A 23,593-nucleotide genomic window follows, 5' to 3' on the forward strand; every position below is an offset into this window, starting at 1 on the left:
TTCAATTGTCTTCATCATGGTGGACACCAAGAACCACAAGAGTAAGTAATTCGATGAACTAATAACAGAAAAGGTTAACATTAAAAATGAACTAAAAAACTAAAATTTTAAAAGCTAATGAACAAATTCCCAAAATTTAATCCCTCAACTTGACTGTTTAATCAATATCCCCTCCCTGCTGCTCACCAAGCTCCCTGGGCAGGGCTACCTAACTTTCCCTGAAACAGAAATCAGCTCAACCTCCACTTCCCCTTTCCAGTTCCATGAAAAACTAAAAGAACAGAAGTTTGCTTAGTCTGTGTCATTACATAACTCAGCCAGAGAACTAAAGAATAGAAATAACTTGGAGAAGTTATATACTCTAATAAGCCAAAGTGAAAGAGCACAGTATCCAGCTGGGGGCAATTCTGTCGTTCCCTTCCCCTCCCCCCCCCAGATTACTTATAAAGCTTATGAAAAACTGAGAACTATTTGTAAAGACTATGGAATGTGAACTTTTCCATGTGGAAGAAAGCTAAGATGAATTGGAGGACTATGCCTTGGGGAAACACATTAAAAGGGAAGGAGTCAGAAAGTGAGTGATAGTAGAATACAAGAAAAAACAAAGAAACCCTGAAATAACCTAATATCTTAAGAGGAAGAAAACTCTTAAATATATTGAATATAAGTAGAAAAACCAATAGGGAAAGTACAAGTAATAAAAGCAAATGTGGCCTCCAGCTGAATTAAGAGTCTAGACATCTATAAATAAATTTTGCAACACAAAAGAAAGTGAACCTGATAAGACAGAAGATACTATGTGGTCTCAGTGTGCCTTTTGATGCTGAGCTTTCCAATTCACTGAGAAGATAATAGATTATTGACAATGCCTACGCTGTGCCTGGCACTGTGCTAAGTGCTTATAATCTCATTTGATGCTCACAATAACTCTGGGAGGTAGGTGCTTTTATTACCCCCATTTTACATTTGAGGAAAGTGAGGCAAGACAGAAGTTAAGTGACTTGCCTGGGCTCCCGAAGGTAGTAAATCTGAGGCCAGATTTGAACTCAGGTTTTCCAAACTTCCTAGTTCTAGCTCTGGATTCTCAAGACAGCATAGACTAACATCAGGATATTCCCAAATTGGTTGAAAAGAGAAATGAGAACAGTGAAAACAGATTTTAAGGCCTCCATAGCAGAAATAATGAGCAGAATAGAAACAACTTGAATCCTTGATAGCAAGTCATACCAAAGAAAGAAAAAAGAGAGTTATTAATTGGGAATGTAAATGCAGTGAAATGGAGGACAACCTGGAAGAAGAAAAGCAAAAAGCAATAATATTAAAATAAAATGTGATTGTAAAATAAAATATAGGGTGTCCCTAAAACCTGGACACATAGGAAATCTCATTAACTATGCATATTTTCAAGAAATGAAATGAATGAAATATTCAACTTTTTATTTAATTAGCATAAATTTTAGCCATGACAATTTCATAGGGAATACAAGCTTTCATTAGGTATCAGGGACTGTTTCCCATATTAATGAGATCAATATAAGTTAATTAAATTAATTAATGAGATTTCCTTTGTATCTACTATGTCTTCCTATGAAATCTCATTTAAGCTAATAAATTGTCCTGAAGACAGGACAAAGAGAGACAATTTAAAGGATTTTGTCTCTCAGGAAAACATGATAAATCTCAAAACCTGACCACGAAAATGCAAGAACAATTAAAAGAGGTGTTTGGGTCATTTCTAGGAAGAAAATGATTACCTGAAGAGATTATTTACATTGCAAACACCCTGGAAAATAGATGCTAGAAAGATAAAAAAAACTATAGCAACCAAGTAAAAAAAAATGACAAAATAACAGAGAGATATGAAGAGATTTTTTTAGTTAAAAATATGCAAGACAAGGGGCGTGGCCTCGGCCAGCAGGTCCCTCCCCTTCTCCACATTGTGTTGCCGTGCTAATGACAGAGACAAGGCCAAGTGACAGTCTGCTGAGGCAACAGCAGAAGTGGGGGAGGACCTGGCCTGAGTGCGGGAGGAAGAGGAGCAGGAGGAAGAGGAGCAGGAGCAAGGACTGGTCCCCTCCCGGCCCGGATGACAGGGTCACTGCCCCGGTGTGACTGGCCGTGGTGGTCAGAAGCAGAGATAACCTGGATGCTCCAGGGGAGGGGTCTGTGCAGCTCCTACCCCCTTCAGGGGCTCTGATTAAGGGGAACCTGGCCCTCCCTCTCTCAGCGCTGTGCCCCGCCCCCGAGGAAAGCTGCAGGTTTCTTCCGCTCTTTGATTTGCTGCTGCCCATCCTGGCAGCACCTGAGGCAGCAGGACATCCTTCTGCAGCAGCGTGTCTTTGGCTGTGACCTTGGGGAGCATCTCAGCAACTCTGGCCAAGATATTCCCCAAGTCCTGCGCCCTTGCTGTGAGTTCCTCGAGGCCCATGGGGTTGTGGATGGAATCTAATGCCTCTCACGTGTTTCTTCCACCATCCAGAAACTGAGGCAGGAGTCTGAGAGTGAAGGGATCCCAGAGCTGAGCCAACCAGCCTTCTTCCAGGACATCCACAGTCTCTTCTTCCCTATGCAAACTCTGCTTTAGAGAGCTGCCTAACCCTCTGCTCACCTACCAGCTCTCAGGAAAATTCACTGAGGCCGCGTCTGTGCCTGAGGAGGAGGAGAGACTGGTCCTGGTACAAGATGTCACCAAACAGATGCCCCCAGCTCATGACCAGATCCTGGAGCACCTGCTGTGACACCTCTCTACGATGATCCAGCCCAGTGCCATCACCAAAAGCCCACAGGAAATCTGGCCATTTTGTGGGCTCCCAACCTGTTTCCAGCAAAGGAGCTGGCATCAGCAGGGCTTGGTGGGGCCCTCCGTGAAGTTGGGGTCCAGTCTGTGGCGGTGGAGTTCCTTATCAGCCAAGTCAATGTTCTTTCCGCCACACCTTTACCTCGGCAGTCCCAGATCCTGCAGGTGGCTGTCTCCTCTCCAGGTCCAAGTCCCTTGTGGGCAGTGGATCCTCCACTTGCCTCCTCTCCCTAGATGAGGCTCAGGATCGGGCACAGGGTCAGCTGTCTGGACAGGGGGCCAAGGCTCCTACTTCACCTCGAGACCAAAGGAAGGGGGTCTTTGAAGAAAAGCATAGGAAACCAGGTGGCAGCAGCCAAGGGGCCCATCCACCCCAGGTGTCCAGTGGAAGCAGCCCCACTACAATCAGTCAAGAGCCAGGAGTCGCTGTCATCCCAGGCCAGCTGAGATGGCCTGTAGAATCTCCACCAGCTGCCCCAGCCCTGTTCCAGCAGTGATGCTTTCCCCCAGGGGCTCCCATCTTGGCCAGCTCCCATGACAGCTTATCTTCCACCAAGCAGTCAACCTCCTCCAGCAGCACCTTGTCTGTGGGCTCTTCCTCACACTGGATGTCAGCCTGGCTGGACGATGGCAAAGACCTGCACTTTAGTCCCCCTAGATGCCTGGAGGGGCTGAGAGGCCTTGACTTTGATCCCCTGCCTTTCCCTTGCAGCAGCTCTACCCCTGAAGACCCTGCCCGTCCTTCCCCCTCCCCCTCCCAGCCCATCCTGGTGCTTTCATCCATAAAGCCACTTCTCCCTACTGGTTCTCCTCCAGGCCTGGTGAGCCCTGCCCCACCCACGGCTCTGAACATCTCTGAGCCTATGGCTGTTTCTGTGCCCTCTGCTGTACTGAAGCTGCTGGGGGGTGGTGGCCCTGCCACCCCATGGCCTCCATCTGCCACAGCGGCTCCCCGGCTCATCCTCCTGCTGCTGCATGGTGCCAAGACTGAGCTGAGCTACAGCTGCCAGAGGAAAATCAGGAGCAAATTGTCCTTCACCAGCCAGAGAGACCTGCAAGGGTCACTGAGTCCTGTGCCTGGGTTTGAGTCCCCACTTCTACCTGTACCCTTGTCTCTGCTTCTCCCCGAGCTCCCCCATGCCCCAAGAATCCAGCCAGCCTGATGGCCCTCGCTTTGGCCCACCAGGATCAGTAGGCAGCAGGTTGCTGGAGCCAGCAGGAGATGGGGGGGCGTGGTCCCACCCCTACCTTACTCCTCCTTCCAACATTCCTTGTCCCTGGAAGGGGTGGGGAAAGTCCAAGGGCCGGGGACCCTGGGCCCCTCTTCTCCATGGTGAGCTCCAGCCACCCAGGTCCCCCAACTTCCTTGCAGTGGCAGCAGAGTGATGGCGGCCTGTTGCACACACATATTTCTGGTCCCCCACAGAGGGAAGAAGAGGTCCTGCACAGGTACCTGCCTCCTTTTTCTCCTCTGCTGTGACTTCTCCCAATGCCAAGGAGCGCCACTCCCCCTTTTCTGCACCCCCCCAAGTCTCCTCTTCATTCTCTTATTGCTCATCCCTTTCAGGTGCACCCCCACCCCCTACCCAGAGGACCCCACGTGACCCCACACTGCCCCCCCACAGGGAGGAAAACCTGTACCATGAGATCAGTGGGGGTGAGGGCCCTCCCTAGCAGGTATGCTAAGGCCTTGGGCTCCCTTCCACCAGGCACCTGAGGTACTCAGATGCTTTCTATGGGATTTGGGAACCGTCACCACCCCAGGGACCCCCTCACTTCCTCTTCTGCTACCCTTCACTCCCATCTCACCCATGCCCTTCTGCACTGCAGCATTTTTCCCAACATAACATACCACCCCCAAGAATCCCGGCAACACCTGGCCCATCTGGAACATGTCTATGTCAACTTGACCCTAGGTAGAGGTGGACCTTTGCCTACCTGATTCTCCTCTTGTTCTTCCTCCCCTCCTGCCCAACCCAGAAGTTGCTCTGACCCTGTCCCCCTGGCTCCTTGACTGCCCCACAAACAGCTCTCACCTTGGGGGCACCGGCCTCCTCGACCTTGGGGGCCTCCAGATTCCATCCTTATCACCCAGACCTATGGGAAAGGAGGGAAGGAGGGTCCTCACGGGGTTCAATATGGAAATGGGGGGAATGGACACAGAGAGGGGGCTGTCCGCCCTCCCCCACATTCCTACCTGCCCTGTCCAAGCTGGTCCCTCCATATTAAGGGCCAGACTCACAGTTACTGCTGGGGCTGGAGAGCCTGTCTCCTAATTCTTTTTGTAAAATGGCTCCCTATGTTGGTGAATGGGAATTCTTGGATCCCTAGATGGTTGTGCCTGTTGATGACGAAGGTCCCAGGGATGAACCTACTGCCATCTCTGACTCTCGGACCCAATTTAATGACCCAGTTTGTAATTTTTCCCAATTCCTCAAGTTTCTAACTTTGTAAACTCTTGTAAATCTCATAACTGTAAACTTTGTAAATCTTTGTAAATACAATAACCTATAACTGTAGTTTCTCTGCCTTTCCCACAAATATACTTTTTATATGTATACTGCCCTGGGGTTTCTTGCACTAATTTGGGGAAAACAGAAGATGAAAACACTTCATCTCCCCCCAACTCCCAGGATTCCCCAACATGTCCTGCTCCCCTCCCCTCTTCTCATTGCCCTGTACATGCAGCTATGAATGGGTGCCCAGATGAAAGGCATTAGGGTGTATTAGTATGTGCACACTCCTGCCCCTGCGTCTAGGTATGCATGTCTGAGTGGGTGTGTCCCTGCCGAGTCCCAATTCTGTGTACTAAACACTTGAAAAAAATGTAATATTAACAGAAAGAAATAAAAGCAAAAATGATCTATGGGAAAAAAATGTAAGACCGCAAGGATAAAAGCAGAGCTCAAATAAAAATGATATAAGGGAAAGTCATGAAATATAATGAAATAAATCTCTTGACAACCCATCTACTGAAACAAACTGAGGAAAATGTAAACCTATAAAACCTTTAAATATGATTGCATTAAACAATCCAATGAAGCAAAAAAAGGGTCACAGATTGGAAGAAAACCAAACTCCACAATCTGTTGCTTACAAGGATCACCTCTAAAATAAAGGCAAACAGAATGAAAATGAACACCTGACACAAATTTTTTATGAATTGGATGAATCTATCAAAGCAGGAGTTGCAAACATACTATCCAACACAATTCCACAACATAAAAGGAGATAAAGAAGGAAACTCTATTATGCTGAAAGGAACTGTAGACAACAACCCAACATCAATATCAAACATACCTTCCACATTCCTTAGCACCTAATTCTTCAAGGAAAATTTACTGAATTATAAAAGGATAAATTTAGTAATATAAAACAGGAGATTTAATGTCCTTTCAATTTTGCACAAGTCTATCAAAGATAAACAAAAGGTAAAAGAGAAATGATCAAATTCTTGTAGAACCAGGGGCAGCCAGGTGGCACAGGGAGTAAGAGCGCCGGCCCTGGCATCGGAAGATCCAGGATCAGTTCTGGCCTCAGATACTCGGCACCCACACAAAAATAACTGGCCATGTAACCTTGAGCAAGTTACTTAACCCTAATTGCTTAAAAAAAATTCTTGGAGAACCTAGAGCTAAAAGACTTACAATGCTTTCCACGTGGGGCTGCCAAGGAATATAGGTATTTCTTAGTATCATATGTGTGAAATATAAATATATATATATATATATATACATATATATATATATATGTTTCCATACAGGTGTAGGGAAGTGGATCCTCTTGTTTCAAAGAACTTGGGACTTTTTGCAGTCATGCCTCTTAGTGGTTAATAGGTGGCTTTTGTTGAGAATAAAGGGTTTTTTTGCAAAAACAATTCCTAGAATAGAAGGAAAACTAGTCTTGACTAGGTCTATGGTTAAGTTAGGGCAAGTAGGTCAGTCAGGCTCTAAGTACCCATGCTTAATTGCTTAACATGTATGGAGTGAGGGAGGCATTATGGGAAGGGGGAACATGAAGTAGGTGTGCAGGGAAGTTGTACACTTCAAAATACTCAGCCAATGAGATAGGGACTTTACCTTTCAGGACAGGGATTTAAAGTGCAAAGCTTTAGCCTTTGATGTGTGTTTCTGAGTAGGTGGCACATCCATTTTCTTGCAAGAAATTGTAGAATAAATGAGCTTGCCTACAATACTGCTGTTAATGTATACAACATTCTCTTGGTTCTGCTTATTTGGCCTTCATTATTTCATTCAGGTCTTTCCACGTTTTTCTAAAATCACTGAGCTTGTCATTTCTTAGTACAGTAGTATTTCATCACAATCATATACCAGAACTTGGTTCAACCATTGCCCAGCTGATGCACTGACTCTTTTTTTTTTCATTTTTCAAATGCTTTATTAACTTCTGATTAACATCATTCATTTCCACCAGATTTTGAGTTATAAATTTTCTCCCCATTTTTCCCCTACCCACTGCCCCAAAATAGCAGTCCCACAAGATATCCCCTCCTCCAATCTGCTCCCTCCTATATCTTCTCCCATACCCGCTTTGACTTTTCCAGCAGGGTATGGGAGATGTCCATGTTACAGTGACTGTATATCTTATTTCCCAATTACATGTAAACTAGAATTAATAATATATATATATATTAATATTTGATTTTAAAACTTTGAATTCCAGATTCATTCCCTTCCTCCCTTGTCACCCACTCTCACTGGGAAGATAAGCAATTCAGTATAGGTTGTACATATGTAGCTAATGCAGAACATTACCTTAGTAGATATATTGTAAAAGACTGACTATATTCCCTCCCACTTGTTCTATTCTCTACTTTGATCCTGTTCCTTTTCAAAAGGGGGTGCTTCCAACTTCCCTCCCCCCCAGCCTGCCCTCCATTCCATCATGTCCCCTCTCATCCCCTTCCCCCCTATTCTCCTGTAGGCTGAAATACCCTATTTAGTGTGTATGTCATTCCCTCCCCAAGCCAAATTCAATGAGAATAAGGTTGACCCATTCCTTTTTGCCTTCCTATACTTTCCCTCCATTGTAACAATTTTCTGTTGCCTCTTCTATATGAGATAGTTTACCCCATTCTGTCTCTCCCCATCTACTCTCATTATATTCCTCTCTCACCTGTTAATTTCACCTTTTAAGTATCATCCCTTCCTATTAAAATGGTTCTGTGCCCTCTATCTATGTATACCTGTAAACATATATACACACATTCACATATGTATTAATACACCCATACACACTCCGATATATATACACATACACATATACGTACATACATACATATATACATACATACATACATACATACATACATATATATATTTCTATTCCCTTCACCTATTTTCATACTGAGAAAAGTTTCATCAGTTACAATGATCATTTTTCCTTGTAGGAATGCTAATAGTTCAACTGTAATAAGTTCCTCATTATTTGTTTTCCCTGTTTACCTTCTCATGCTTCACTTGCTTCTTGTATCTGAATGACAAATTTTCTATTTACCTCTGGTTTTTTCAGCATGAATGCTTGAACGTCCTCTATTCCACTGAATGACAATATTTTCCCCTGAAACATGATACTCAATTTTGCTGTGAAGGTGATTCTTGGTTTTAATCCCAGCTCCTTTGCCCTCCAGAATATCATATTCCAAGCCCTTCGATCCCTCAGTGTAGAAGGTGCCAGATCCTGAGTTATCCTGATTGTGTTTCCACCATATTCAAATTGTTTCTTCCTGCCTGCTTGTAATATGCTCTCCTTGATCTGGGAATTTCGCAACCTGGCTATAATATTCCTAGGAGTTTTCTTTTTGGGATCTTTTTCAGGATTGGTGGATTCTTTCAACCTCTATTTTGCCCTCTTGTTCTAAAACATCAGGGCAGTTTTCTTTGAGAACTTTCTGGAGGATGATTTCTAGGTTCTTACTTTGATCATGGCTTTCAGGTAGTCCAATAATTTTTTAAATTATCTCTCTTTGATCTATTTTCCAGGTCAGTGATTTTTCCAATGAGATATTTCTCATTGCCTTCTGTTCTTTCATTTCTTTGGATCTGTTTAACAGCATCTTGATTTCTCATAAAGTCACTAGCTTTCATTTTCTCTAATCTAATTCTGAAGAAATGATTCTCCTCAGTGAGCTTTTGAGATTCTTTTTTCATCTGTCAGATTCGACTTTTTAAGGCATTCTTCTCATTGCCTTTTTGAGACTCTTTTGCCATTTGAGTTAGTCTATTTTTTAAGGTTTGATTTTCCTCAGTCAGGCTGTTGATTCTCATTTCTTAATTTTCTTGCATCGTTCTCATTTCTTTTCCCAATTTTTCCTCCACTTCTCTTATCTGCTTCTTAAGGTCCTCTATGGCCTGTAACCAGCTTGTATTTTTCTTGGAAGCTTTTGATGTAGGAGTTCTGACTTCATTGTTTTCCTCCTGTTCCATGCTTTGCTCCTTTTGGTCCCCAAAATAGGAGTCTAATGTTGGATTCCTTTGCTTGGTTTGCCCTTTGCCTGCTCATTTTGCTACTCAGTTACTTGGCTTTTGGGCTTTTTTGCCACAGTAAGACTCTGCCACCAGACAGGGGAGCTTCGCTCCAAACACTGGGGTTTTCTTAGCTGTCAGAGGAATTAGATGGGTTGCCCTCTCTGAATCCTCCACAAGCTCTGGCAACCTGGTCACACACCCCAGGACCCTCAACCTAGGCTGCAATCCAGCTCCAAGCAGGTTAAAGCAAGAGCGAATACCCCGCAGACTTGTCACTTGGTCCCCCTACACTCTGCAGGCCAGGAGCTGAAGCTCCTGCACATGGCTGCCCCCCAGCCCTCAGCAGCTTCTCACCCTGGGGGCAAAAGCTGATGCACTCCCTACCACTGGGTCCCAAAGTCCACACTGCACTGACCTCTCACTTTGTCTTTCACATCTATGTGTTGATAATTCTGGAAATGCCCACAGCTGCTGGTGATCTGGAGTCCCTCCAGCCAGTGGTTGGTCAGGCCTGCCCTGGGGCTAAAACTTCCAGCTCATGTGGGTCTGGAGTCAGCTCCCAGAGTGCTGTACTGGCCAATTCTTGCTGGCCTGCCAGGCTGTCCTAAGCAGGAGGTTAGCTTCTCTGTGTCATTTTGTGGGTTTTGTAGCTCCAAAGTTTGTTCAGCGTCCCCTTTTACATGAATTGGAGGTGGTGGGAGCCAGAGCTGCACAGAGGTCCTGTTTCTACTCCACCATCTTGACTCAGCCCCTCATGCATTGACTCTTGATTGATCTTCCTGCATCTAGCTTCTCTCCTTTCCAAACTATTTCCACAACTAATATCTGTAAAACACAGGTCTAACCATCTCACCATCCTGTTCAAAATTTCTAAGGGCTCCCTCCCCCCTCCCCCCAGCTCCAGCTTCCTTTGGTGCTTTGTCTTCCTCTGTTAAGATTCTAAGCTCCTTCAGGGAAGGGGCTGTCTCTTTCTTATCTGTATCCTCAATGCTTAGCACAATGTGTAGAGCATAGCAGATGCTTAATAAATTCTTATTGAATTGAATGTTGTAAGTACATGTATATATGTAAAGTATGATACATATACACATGTGTCTTCACACATACATGTTTCCCCCTCCCGCCACAGTATGTAAATTTTTTAATAGCAGAAACTGTCATTTTTGTCTCTGTATTTTCAGCAACTAGCACAGTACTTGGTACACAGCAGGTGCTTAATAAATGACAATTGATTAATTACTTTTTCAAATCAACACAGATTAATGAAGCTGTGTCTTTATGATTCTTTCCTTTGTCCCTTCCCCTTTGGACAAGACACTTCCCTGCTCTGAGCCTACTTTTCATCATGAAGGGCTTGGAGGAGATGGTGGCAAAGTCCCATCAAGGACCTAAATTCGACAATAAACTTTGAGGATATTTGTTGATCCTGAGAGGATGTCATAGCTTGAAGGGAACACATAAGAGTTTGTCTGTGGGATTCACTGTAGTTTTTCAATACTGGGATTCCTAGCTAAGTTAATGGCAGGCTGGTTTAGTATTTCACCCCCATATCTGTGTCTGCCATTTACTTATTCTGGGTATAACAAGTCAGCTGTTTGTATGGATGTCTCTGGAGAACTGAATGTTCAGTTATATCTTCAGCAATCCAGCTCCAAACATTGTAAGTTTCTTTCTTTTTTTAAATTTATAATTGGGCCCACCAAGATTCTTTTTTTTTTTTCACAGAAAAAGCCCATATAGAACTTAATATTTGAGTTCTGTTTTCAACCCAATAGAGCCCTTATGACATTATATACCTTGTAACCCAGTATACCACAGAGAGCCCAAAGTTGGTCCCCCCTTTTTTGGGGGGTACTTGTTGGTTGATAACTGGAGTTCTTTTTAAAAATTAAATATTTTACTGATTTTGTTGGGCACCACAAGGTACCCTCTTCACCTGAACAAAAAACAAAATATAACTAATTAAAATAAAACAATATGTTGGCCATGCTTGAGAACAAATTGTGTATCTATGGCTGATCACCTCTCTACTAAGAGGAGAGGGGTATGCTTTGCCACGTTTTTTTTTTTATGACAATAGTATTTTTTTTTTTAATACCATGCTCAGTTCTATATACAACTATTAAATAAGCCCTGACAGTACTGGACTAGATGGGGAGAAGATACTTGCTTCTTGCCCAAGTACCTATTAACTAATAGATAACTATTTCTAGTTACCTCCAGTCCAGCCTCATTCATCCATTTGCTCCCCAATACATCTGGGTGAGACAGGATGAAGTAGAAAGAACCTTGGATTTGAAGTTTGAAGTCCTCAGTTTGAGTCCTGCCTTTGGCGCTTACGAGTGCTGTGACTTTACCCCAATTCCTCCCTGGACTTTAGTTCCCTCATCTTTGAAATGATTGCTCCCTACCTCATAAGCTTGTTGGGAAAAAGTGTTCTATAAAACTTAAGGAACTGTAGATATGCAAGTTCTTATTATAATAATCCTCTTCACTTTCCAGCCCTCTGTCAATGCCCTTCACCTTCCCTTTCCACCTATCTTTGGATAATCATCTCACAATTATTGTCCTCTATGAAGCCTTCTCAGGGTCACAGTGCTGTCGTCTACACTTAATGGCCAATGGCCCTTCCGACACATTCTGAGAGCATTGTCTTATAAGCTTTAAAACAACCCACAAGTAACTGGTTATTTAAAAAAAATCATAGTTATTACCATCTCCTAAGACAGAAGCATTAAAATTCAGAGACTTAGTTGAAGCATAGAAAGTGAGAGCTGGAAGGGACGGCCACCTATGGAAATATTATCCATTCTACAAGGCTCCCTTCATGAATCCCAACCTCCCTCATCCCTACTGCCTCCATCTTGTCCCCTGCCATTGCACCCCACCCCAGGCGGAGCTTTTACAGCTTCCCTCGTCCCCACCAACTCCCATACCTTTTAAACCTCTCCATCAGGGTAGGGGCTCTCTCTTTTATTTTTCTGTTGCTCCCACAACAGAGGTCTAAATCTCAGTTCCATGTAATAAGGTGACTTGAATATATGGTGTAGCCTTTGTTCAAAGGAGAATGTAATCACATTAAGGGGATGTAAACAAACTCTTATTAAGTATCTACTATGTTCCAGGCATTGTGCTAAGCATTTTACAGATATTATCTCAATTGATCATTTAAATGACATTATGTAGTCATTATTTGTAAGTATTAAGGATTTATGACATATTTTACATTAGAATTTTTTTTTTTTTTACTTCTACTTCTTCAACTACCTAGTAAGCTCCTGCTTATTAGGAATTGTATCTTTCAGATCTTAATATCCAGACACTGGAATAGTCTTTGTCCTAGTGTGTTACTTTAATAGCTGCTTGTTGAATGAAAGTGAATCTATTTAGTACCCACTGAAAATTATTTCTTCCCTTTCCTCTCCCCCTGGACTTGAAAACCTTGCAGCCTGATACCTCCCAATAAAATTAAACTATGTTTTTTTTTCTTATCAAAGTAAATTATTGACCCATTTTGTTTTGATAGAATTGACACTTCCCAACACTCTAGCTAGGAGAGGTAGTGGAGAGAGTGTGAGGCTCAGAGTCAGGAAAACAAGCTTGAAATCCTGCCTCAGATATTTACTGGCTGTGACCCTGAGCACATCACTTAATCTCTTTATACCTCAATTTCCTCATCTATAAAATGAAGGGGTTAGAATCAATGACTTCTAAAGTCTTTTCTGCCTTGAAATCTATGATTTTATGAATCCAAGTAAATGACCTACAAAGTACATTCCACAAGAAAACAGGTGCTTATAATAGAATGGAGGGATGTAGGCACAAAGGATCACAGATTATGCACTGGAAAGGCTCTTTGAGATCATCTACTCCAACACCTCTCCTGTCTCCTATTTTGTAGAGGAGGAAATGATTTGACCAAGGTCATACATGTTGTAAATGGCAGAGTTGAAATTTGAACCTAGGTCTACTGATCTCAGATTTAACCTTCTTCCTATAACACTATGGTTCCTTTAACTTTAGTAGGTTGGTACTAATGGTTACTGTAATCCTTACCTTCCTTGTTTATTGACTTTATTGTAGTAATTGCAACTCCCAAACATGGTTATTGTGAGAATCTAATGATATAATCTATATAAAGCCAAGCTTAAAGCTATATATAAATGTGAACTACTATTATATATTGTACTTTTGGCTCTGGCTTCTAAGACTACTGGCGCTTTCCAATACTAAAACGGAAAGAGGAGAATCAGGGGGGAGACACAATGGGAAGTAATTGAGGATTTTGCTCAGTAGGAGGTCACAGATCTTTTAAGTCAATTCAACCGGGGAAATAGTGGACTCTCTTTCAGAGGTATGGATAAGATTTCATAGGTAGGTAACTTAGGGGAAAGGGGAAGAGGTGAATTTCCTCAAGAGAGAAGAGAAAATAACCAGCAGATTCAGTCAGAATAGATTAACAAGGAAAGAATTGTTTACTGCTTTATTAATATGGTATTCCAACTAATGAACTATATAAGGTTTACCAAGAAAAAGGACATAATATTAGATGGAATAGGGAAGTAAGAACTACTCCTACAGATTCTCCTGAATTATTGTATCCAAGTTCATCATACCTTCAGGGAGAATAGGAAATAGGTCAAGCCTTGGCTCAGATTAAAGAAATACAGACAAGATTGCAGACATCCTATCAGTTTAACCATGTATTGGAAAAAATGGACCAACTACTGTAACTAGGGCATTAATAGATACTGGAGGTCTCCCTTATACATGGAAAACCTGATAAATTCAAACATGGAACTCCTATTGCCATAACAGGACTGGTACGGACTGAAATATCAGCCAAACAACTTAAACTAATAATGAAAATTGGACAATTAACTAAGACATTAACCCAAAAAATGGAAGAATCACAAGCACCTTGGATGGTAAGAATCAGTGACAAAGTGGCCAGAAGGGTAGGGATAGATAACAGATTGTTTGAAACTTATAGCTATTAGTCAGAATCCTTTTGTACAACAAAGTTTTGGGGATTACCATATGCAAGAAGGTAACAATGGAACTAATCTATTAGTTTTATTTGCAGAGAAATGCAATAAGCAGTATCCCATTAACTCTATGTGGTTTAGAGGAGATACCATGGTAATTGTACCCATTCCTAAATACATCATTGGAATAGATATTTTGAGAGGTATAACTTTAAATTTATGTGAGGGCAGATGCCAATTTGTAATAAGGAAGACAGGAATTAATAGAGTTTTAGTGGGTTAAATAAAAAATGGAACCACTCACTTTATCTGAACCTTCTGAAATAATTACTTTAAAGCCATATCATGTGCCAGGTGGGCAGGACGGGATTACCAATACTATAAAGGAATATGTTGAGGCAGGAGTGTCAGTCCCCAAGATCACTCGATGGAATAATCCTGCCTGGCCAGTATTAAAGTCAGATGGGATGTGGAGGATGACAGTGGATTACAGACAATTGAATAACGTGACTCCTTCCTTGTATGCTGCTGTTCCAGATACAATTACCTTAATAGAAAAGGTTGAGAAATACGATGGGACTTGGTATGCAGTTATTAATTTAGCCAGTGCTTTCTTTTCTGTTCCATTAGATTCTAAAGACTGGGACCAGTTTGCTTTCACTTGGCAGGGCAGACAAAATACTTTTACCTGCTTGCCACAAGGTTTTCTGCATAGCCCTAGCATTTATCATAGGATTGTGACTGAGCATTTTGATGAATTAGAGCTACCTGGTTTGTAGCTTATCCAATACATAGATGATATTATGAGGCAAGGAAAAAATGTAAAAGAAGTGGAGAAGAGTTTGATGTTTTTAATTAAGCATATGAAAAGCAAAGAGTAGGAAGTTAACCCTGCAAAGATTCAAGCACCAGCTCAAAAAATAAAATTTTCAGGCATACAATGGAATAAGGGGCTACGAGAGATTCTCTTGCAAGCCCAACAAAAGATTCAGGATTTTCCTCCTCCTACCAAAAAGAAAGAGGCCCAGAAGTTCATAGGATTATTTGGATATTGGTGACATCACATACTACATTTAGAACAGATTTTTGAAGGCATTATATAAGGTTACTAGGAAGAAGTACACATTTGACTGGGAACTTGAGCAAAGTAAAGCTTTTGAAGAGTCCAAGGCTGCTATACAGTTTGCCCTAGATTTATGGCCTATGTAAAGTGTCCCAGTGAAATTACAAGTGACTGAATAGGATGAATATACAAACTGGAGTTTATGGCAAAAACAACAAAGTCGAAATGTACCCTTAGGATTCTGGTCTAGGAAACTCCCATCATCTGGAATTCAATATACACCTTTTGAAAAGCAGCTGTTAGCAACATATTGGGCTTTGGTAGAGAGTGAACAATTGACTCTGGACCATGAAGTAACATTAAGATGTGGAATCCCAATTTTGACCTGGGTAACGTGTACCCTGGCTACTCACAGAACTGGATGTGCACAAGAGACTACCATAATTAAATGGATATGGTACATTAAAAAGAGATTTAAAACAGGCAAAAGTGGAGTTTCTGCATTACATGAATCTATAGCAAACATAGATACTGATGGAAATGATATATCCCCTGAACCAAGGCAATAATTGATCCAGTCCTTGGTAAAATGGAATGAGGGATATGATGGATTAACTGAAGAACAAAAGAAACATGCCTGTTTTACTGATGGAAAAGCAAAATATTTGGGCCATAAAAGACATTGGAAAGTGGGAGCCTATAACCCATGTACCAGGCAAACTTTGGAAAGTACTGGGACAGGTGGAAGGAGTCAGTATGCTGAGCTTATGTAGTACAGCAAGCCATCAAAACAGAGCAAGGAGGACATTGTCATATATTTACTGATTCATGGGCAGTAGCTAATGGGTTGGCTACATGGATGCCCATGTGGAAAAATCAAAATTGGGAAGTTCAGGGTAAACAAGTCTGGGGCAAAGAATTATGGGAAGATATATGGGACATGTAATTTGTCAGTTTTTCATGTAGATGCTCATGTGGCCCTCACCACACCAGAATATGAGTACAATGCACATGCTGATTGACTAGCAAAGATTGCTCCTCAACATATTTGTCCCTTCTGTGAAATCAACTGATGATCTGGTACTAGCAAAAAAGGTTCATCAAATGGTAGACCATTTAGGGGTCCAGGACACACACCAGTAGCCACACAATTGAGGATTTAGTACCTCTCATTCATTTAGTACCTCAGGTAGCAGAGGAATGTCATATATGTCAATTGTGAAAGGAATGAGCTATTCCTTGGATAGTAACCGAATAGATAGCAAGGGGAAAAATCCCAGCCCAATTCTGGCAAATAGATTTTATTGGACCCCTATCCCGAGATAAAGGATGTAAATTTATATGTACTTGTATTGACACCTATTCAGGTGTACTAGTGGCTTGTCCCTATAAGAATGTGACACAGAAAAATACCTGTAAAACTCTAGATATCATAAGTCTATATGATGGAACCCTAATGCAGATTCAAAGTGACAATAGGTCTCATTTCAAAGGTAATGAAATGAAGACATATTGTGTATTAAACAATATAGAATGGATACACCATATTCCATATTATATACAAGCATCTGGGTTAATTGAAAGGATGAATGCAATATTGAAAGAACAGTCGAAGAAGTTAAGTCTAATAATTCATATCAACATTGGAAAGATAATTTGTTTGCTGCTTTATGCAATTTGAATAATAGACCATTGGAAGAAAGTACACTTCTAGTCAGATTGATGACCTCATATTTTCAAATTAGAGAACAGCAAACACATAAGATTCCTAATAATGAGTATTAGACTGTGAGGCAAAATATCCTAACACTGTATCCAGGAACACCTGGTTCAGCAGGATATGATTTACATTGTTTAAAAGACTTTTGGTTGGATAGAAAAGAAATAAGGAAAATCTCTGCTGAAATATGTATGAGAATCCCTAAAAACTTGGTGTCCTCTAATTGTAGATCGACTAACTACTTGAGCTGGATGTCTCCCACTGTCCAAGACTGTGATGCATTACCCCTGGACCTGGTGATGACCAAGCTCTGGATGCCAGTTAAAGAACTGGCCCCTCAAATGGGACCCCTTGGGTGAGGGACAGCTCTATATCCAATTTCAGCAGGAAGTAGCTACATAAAAAGAGACCTTCACCCCTTATCCCAATGTATTTTGGGTTCCATTCATTTGAGGGGGGAATGATGGGGTGGTTGTGCTCAAGGCCCACACTAAGATAATGTTTTATGTGCTTATTTTCTGTTATCTCTGTTATATTTTTGTAAAGTTCTTTTGATACCAGTTACCCCTAAACTCCAATAGGCCTATGTAATGGCCATGAAAGATCTGGGTGCTGAATGTAATGATAAGGGAATTTGAAGATCTTTCCTGCCCCTTAATAGGCCTATGTGATCACATGGAGCTCCTGGTGGGAGGAGCTTGGCAAATGGGTGGAGCATGAAGTAGGAGTGAGACAGAGCTGGGAGAGAGAGAGAAAAGGCAGAGCAGAGCAGCTAGCATGAGAAAGGGAGGATTTTTGCCTGGGGGAATTTGTTTGGGGAGGCTTGGGGTGTCAATGCTCCCTGCCTTGGCAATGTGTATAGACTTCTTTGCTACTATGATGGATTTGGCTTACTGGTATCTGAATAAATGTTTTGGCTTCACCTTTAAGGAAGAGTCTGTTATATCTTATGATTCAAACCTGGGACTATGCCGACATATTCATAGTGGCTGCTGTGGGTTTTGCATTTTCGAACTAAGTTCCTCTTTTCTGTCTGTATCACTTCATACAAATCTTTCTGTGGAATAAATGGTGCTTTTCATGAGTCAGGTCGTACAAGTAAGCCTTTTTTTTCCTGCCAAGATAAGTTTGGGACATGATTTCCCTAGTATAGGGAGCTACCGATGAGGAAACTCCTTGATTCTGTGCCAATTAACATTTATCCTCCAATTTGTAGTCTCAGTTACATGACTTGCCTAGACCAGTGTGTGGCTGAAGAAGAACTTGAACCCAGATCATCCTGAGTCTGGCTCTCTTGTTCCTACACAATGCAGCCTCTCAGGTCCAATGATGGTGCCTTGGAATACATAGATTCTAATCAAAATAACACTTTACTGTTATCCCACCAGTGCATACAATTATGATCTCAGATTTCTTGGATTTATTTCAGAAATTATTCACTCCAATTCCCAGTCTTTACTAATACTTTATATTAACATCCTATCAGGAGGAGCTGGAATTCTGCTCTAGGAATGGGGAAGTGCTTCATTAAGTTGCTATGATCTGCTCAATTCAATTCAATAAACATTTATTGAATGCCTACTATGTGAAAAATCCTGTTAGGTATAAGAGTAAATAAGACATGGTCTTGGACCCAGGGAACATATGTTATCCCTGCAATGTGGGAGAGATTTCCTAGCAGTTGCAAAGGAACATATTATCTTTCATGCTCTTTTTGTGGCCTTACCTTATCCATAGGATCCAGGTGGTTATTACTATGCTATATGAGGTTGTTAGGTGACATAATGAATTAAATGATGGACTCCAAGTCAGGGTGATTTAAATTTCATACTGACTCAGACACTGACTTTCTGTCAGGACCCTGGTCATTTGCCTCACCTTTTCCAGCCTCAGTTTTCTCATCTGTAAAATGAGTGTGAGGATCAGTTATAGTGGAAGGCCTAGGAAAGTAATACTCATACATCCTATCTGGTGTATACCCTGGCCAGATGCAAGCTTCAGCAACTAACCAGTGACCCAAATGATAGAACAGTCTAAGGTAAACCTCAAGTATTCAAAGACTGATTCCTCATTTCTCAGTTGGCTTAAAGGAAGAGATCCTGATGGGGGCAGATCATTATTGTCATTATTCTGTCCCAAATCTTATAATATGTATGTAAAGCATAAGGTGTCAGAGCTAAAAGATGAGTGACCTTGGAGGTCATCTAAGACAGAAGCGACCAAAGAGTAAGTTAGGTAGGCATGGAGGATCTATCCATCTGCTAATGCATGCCTATTTATATATATGTTTATGTTGTATTCATATATGCCTATACTGTACATAGGAAATTGATATACAGGTCTCCCCAGAATTTACAGGGATGTAAAGTGTGTAAGAGTATCTCCCAACTAAATTATGTCCTTAGATCATTTTAGCTAGCCTCAGGAATATCAGAGCCATGTGGTCCACCAGATTGAAAATGATCATTTATGGTAATATAATTCTGTCCAAAACCTTTTGTAAATGTTAATTATCAATAATATAATTATAGGAAGAAAAGGTCAGATTCCAGTCATGTATTAAATATAATTTGCAGAAGCGTCTGGAGGTTTTCAGAACTTGTCTTCATTTTCTCCCAAACCCAATTTGGTTAATGAAATACAAAACTAGTGATAAAGACACTGCTTCCATGTCATAAGCGTCAATGGGGGTATGTCCTTGGGGTGGACCATGGAGTAACTCACTGCTAGGAAGCACAGAACAGATGGACAGAAGAAAGTCAGTTTCTGTAGAATGTTTCTAGCTCACCCCAGGGCAGGATACATCCTTGGGTGGACATGTGTTCTTTTGTTTTTGTGTTTTGTTGCTTTTAGGACTTTAGAAGAAGGACTTTGAGAAGAAGCCAGAATTGGCATCCTCAGTTGGACTTGCCCTGTCTACCATGCTGGCCCCTGACCTTGATCTCTGACAACTCATCCCTATTTTACTCCCTTTAACTGCTCTTGCTGCTAGTCCAGGGAGTGTCTTTGAAGAAAGTCATTGCATTGTTCAGATCTTCAGACCTGGATCTCTGTAGATTCATACTGTCTAAATTTACCTGGCACCTCATTGTTGCTCAATAACTCTTAAATCCCTTTGATTCCTTAGCATGCTACCTACAATGGCTGTTTGTAATATTTTCCCATTTTCTCCAAGTCTTCATTTCAGATGCCATACTATCTGTTGACTTCACTTGTAATTTTACTGAAAAAAAAAACGAAGCTATACAATAAGTTCCTTTTTTTTAATTTATTTTTTTTCTTTTTGGAGGGGGAAAGGCAGGGCAATTGGGGTTAAGTGACTTGCCCAACGTCACATGGCTAGTAAATATTAAGTGTCTCAGGCCGCATTTGAACTCAGGTCCTTCTGACTCTATTCACTGTGCCACCTAGCTGCTCCTGATAAGTTTCTTTAACTCTCCTTGATTTTTTTGTTCTCAATAGAGACCTCCCTATTCTTCTCTCCTATCTTTCCCCTTATTCAGAGCCTAAGTTCTGTCTTTACTCCCTTTGTTATCTCCTCACTCTAGTGCTATTTTTTGTTTTGTTTTGGCAAAGAAACCCAATTAACCAAATATCTCTTTCCTATTTACTTACAAAAAGCAAAACGTCCTTCCTATGCCAAAAATCAAAGCAAAATGAAATAAAAGTCTTCATTGGACCTTGCTGTGCCTTCTACATACTGTTCTTTTCTTCCATTCACTCGCTTCACCCACTCAACTTCTAAACTCCAACTTTTATACTCTGTTGAAACTACTCTTTTGAAGGTTGCCAATATCCTTCCTAAATTCCAATTTCAGTGACTTTGTCTTAGTCTTTTTTCACCAGTCTTTTTGTATCTTTCTTCATTTTAGCCACAACTCTCTTCTAGAAACTTTCTTAGGACTTGGGCTTTGTAATGCTGAACTATAATCTTTCCTCTTGCCTTTTTGGACACTTTTCCTTTACTTTATTCACGGGTTTCCTTCCCTTCCTCCCTTTCTCTCTTCTCTTTCCTCCTTGCCCTTCATTTACAAGACTTCCTCCAATATAATCTAAGGTCCTGGAAGGGAATGTTTGCTTTTATGTTTGTCTTTGTAGCTCCAGGATCTAACTCTATCTTATATGTACATGCTTAATAAATGCTTGTTGAATGAATGAATAAATGAATGAAATTTACTCATTTTTCTTTATATTTTCCTTTTAGAATTCATCCATTTTGGGGATTCAGCTACCACTTTACAGAGTTATAGATCTTTTAAGCTGACAGAGAACTTGGAAGTCATCTATTGTAATCTCCTTATTTGATAAAGAAGGAAACAGACCTAGGGATATAAAGAGTAACATCCAGATATTTCCAACTCTTATCTCTCTCCAGACTTTCTGTCACATGTCAGCTAAATAATGGACATCACATCAAACTCTTAATACCTCAAACCAAACCCGTTATCTTTCTCCAAAAGTCAGTCCCCTCTACTGACTTCTTTATTTATTCCTTTATTTTTTTAATTAAGGAGGTTGTGGTGATTCTTTTAATTGCTTAGACTAAAAATTCTTAGTCATCTTGGTCTCTTGATCATATACCTAGTCCATCACTGAGTATTAATTCTTCTTTTATAATAAATATCTCTTGTATCCATTCATTTCATAGAGAGGAATGCATGATATAACCTAATAAAGGGAAAGGTTAATAATGAAGGGAAAATAATTCCTGTTAGCTCCCAGAAGAAGAAATCATATAATAGAAAGAGCTAAGAGGCAAAGGGAGATATTGAAACAGGAGGAAAAGGGGAAATTATGGTGGGGGTCATCACTGATAAATGTTCTCAAAGGAGAACAGAGATATTCAACAAAAGGAAATGGGGACCTCAATATGGTTATTAGAGAGACCATTCATTTTACTAAAGGAAAAGGCAAATCAAAGATCCTGAAAGTCAGATGACACCAAGAAGAGTGGAAGGGCATGGAACCAAAGAAAATATTTAATGAAAAATGGGGAAAACATTAACATGAGAAAGATAAAATTTAATGATCTACATTATCTAAGACATAGGGAACTTCCTGTGATAGCCTCTATCTCCTGTAGGGAATACTTCTAAAATAGGTACAACAGAAAAAGGCAGGAAAGGTGCAAGATCTTCAAGGAAATAGCACAGACATTCTTAGGGAAATAAAAGCTAAAATAAGTACTTTAGAAGCCTTAATTCCATGATAAATTCAGAGATTAAGAAGAACTAAAGTATAAGAGCCAAGAATCAAAGTATCAAAGTCTAGTAGAGGCAGAAAAGGAAGATAAATAATGAAAATAATGAGGAAAAGAAATCTTTTTTTTAAAGGCACAGAAAATGAAAACTTAAAATCGAATAAAGAAAAACAAGTGGAATGGGAGGAGGATTACTTGATTAATTGATAAGGGGAAAAGATGTGAAAAACTAAACAACTAGGTAAAAGGAAGAAAGAAAAATGAATTAATTAGTTAAGGAAAATCTCAAATTTAGGAAAAATGGTGACAAATGGAAGGAGGAGATCAGGGTAAAGAGAAGAAAATCCATGACAATATGGTTCTTATAAAGCAGATTAAGCTAAAATAACTGGAGATAAAGTACCCTTTTTTCCTAGAAAAATATATTATAGGAATATAGGAAATTATATTAATTTGGAAACAAAAAAAATTAGAAACAAAAGAAGACTGAATCACATGACCACCAAGTTGGAAGACTAGACATTTTCTTTGATCTTCACTACACCTCAAACCTCTCCAAAATAGTATTAAGCACTGGAGATAAAGCAATTTCAGCTCTTTCATCATGTTGGAAACTAAGAACCACAAGAGAGAGTAATTCAATGAACTAATAACAGAGAAGGCTAACATTCAAAATGAATTAAAAAACTAAAAAATTAAAAGATAGTGAACAAATTTCCAAAATTTAATTCCTAACCCTGAATGTTCACTCTATATCCTTTCCTGCTGCTCACCAAGCTTCCTGGGTAGGGCGATCTAACAGTACTCATAGACTTGTAACAGAAATCAACTTAACCGTTACTTCCTTTTTCTAGAGCCACGACAAACTAAAAGAACAGAACTTTGCTTAGTCTGGTATAGTAGCTTAATAGCGCTCTGTGTCACAACATAGTTCAGTCAGAGAACTAAAAAATAGAGACAAGTTTGGGAAGTTATATACTCTCCTAAGTCAAAGAGTGCAGTATGTAGCTGGGGGCAATTCTTTTTTTTTTTCTTTATTTTTTCATTTTTCAAATGCTTTATTAACTTCTGATTTACCTCATTCATTTCTATCAGATTTTGAGTTGCAAATGTTCTCCCCATATTTCCCCTACCCACTGCCCCAGAATAGCAGTCCCACAGGATATCCCTTCCTCTAATCTGCTCTCTCCCATATTTTCTCCCATACCCACTTTGACTTTTCCAGTAGGGAATGGTGGATCTCTATGCCCCAGTGTCTGTATACCTTATTTCCCAATTACATGTAAAATAGTATATATATATATATATATATATATATATATATATATATATATATA

General features: G+C 40.6%; 1 protein-coding gene and 1 pseudogene across 3 annotated transcripts in view; one reads left to right on the plus strand and one right to left on the minus strand.

Moving 5' to 3' along the window:
- TRPC7 (transient receptor potential cation channel subfamily C member 7) overlaps positions 1-23,593 on the minus strand; it is a 294,002-nt gene that overhangs the window by 125,190 nt on the left and 145,219 nt on the right. The gene's annotated exons all lie outside the window — the stretch shown is intronic.
- LOC138164109 (rho GTPase-activating protein 33-like) lies at positions 17-19,931 on the plus strand (annotated as a pseudogene).

Source organism: Petaurus breviceps, unplaced genomic scaffold (assembly GCF_028583685.1).
Source record: "Petaurus breviceps papuanus isolate PSGF00001 unplaced genomic scaffold, PetGlider_PUasm1.0 189, whole genome shotgun sequence".
Classification (NCBI taxonomy): domain Eukaryota; kingdom Metazoa; phylum Chordata; class Mammalia; order Diprotodontia; family Petauridae; genus Petaurus; species Petaurus breviceps.